The sequence below is a fragment of the Mauremys mutica genome, unplaced genomic scaffold (assembly GCF_020497125.1).
Source record: "Mauremys mutica isolate MM-2020 ecotype Southern unplaced genomic scaffold, ASM2049712v1 001507F_np12_obj, whole genome shotgun sequence".
In the NCBI taxonomy this organism is placed as follows: Eukaryota; Metazoa; Chordata; order Testudines; family Geoemydidae; genus Mauremys; species Mauremys mutica.
This window is the reverse complement of record NW_025423222.1, coordinates 40,960-41,447: the sequence shown is the minus strand read 5'-3', so window position 1 is coordinate 41,447 and position 488 is coordinate 40,960. Positions and strand designations below refer to the sequence as shown.

The 488-nt window shown below is 43.2% G+C and overlaps 1 non-coding gene across 1 annotated transcript; it reads right to left on the bottom strand.

Annotated features, from left to right (window-relative positions):
• Positions 1-210: 210 nt before the first annotated feature.
• Positions 211-282, bottom strand: TRNAC-GCA. The gene has a single exon. It is a non-coding gene; the product is annotated as a tRNA-Cys (tRNA).
• Between the last annotated feature and the right edge of the window lie 206 nt (positions 283-488).

Here is a 488-nt window from a genome sequence, read left to right as displayed (position 1 = left end):
TCTGCTTCAGGGAATGATACCTTTGTTTAATTGATGAAAACATAAACTAGACACTTAGAGGATTGGAACTGATTTCAGCTGATGGACAGGTTTGCTAGGTTTTTATGCATTTGGACAGCAAAATGTTGAGTGTTCACATTCATTTCAAGCATCCTCGTATGGTGGAGCTCCTGAACATAATGGAGAATGGAAATGTTTTTCTTTTCTTTTCGAGGGCACCTGGGTTTGAACAAAGGACCACTTGATCTGCAATCAAACACTCTACCACTGAGCTATACCCCCATTACAACAGGAATATGGAATCGTGATCTCCAGGACTTTGAAGGACAGACCCTGCTTCATCGAGCTCCTTTGCCATTCCCAGACCACAGGTGGTTTTAAAAATGGGGTTTGATTAAACTTCTTAAATGTGGTAAACACCACAGCTTGCACCCCCACTGATATAGCTTCTCCCCATGACAGAGCTGCCACCTCCTGGGGAAGTGGAT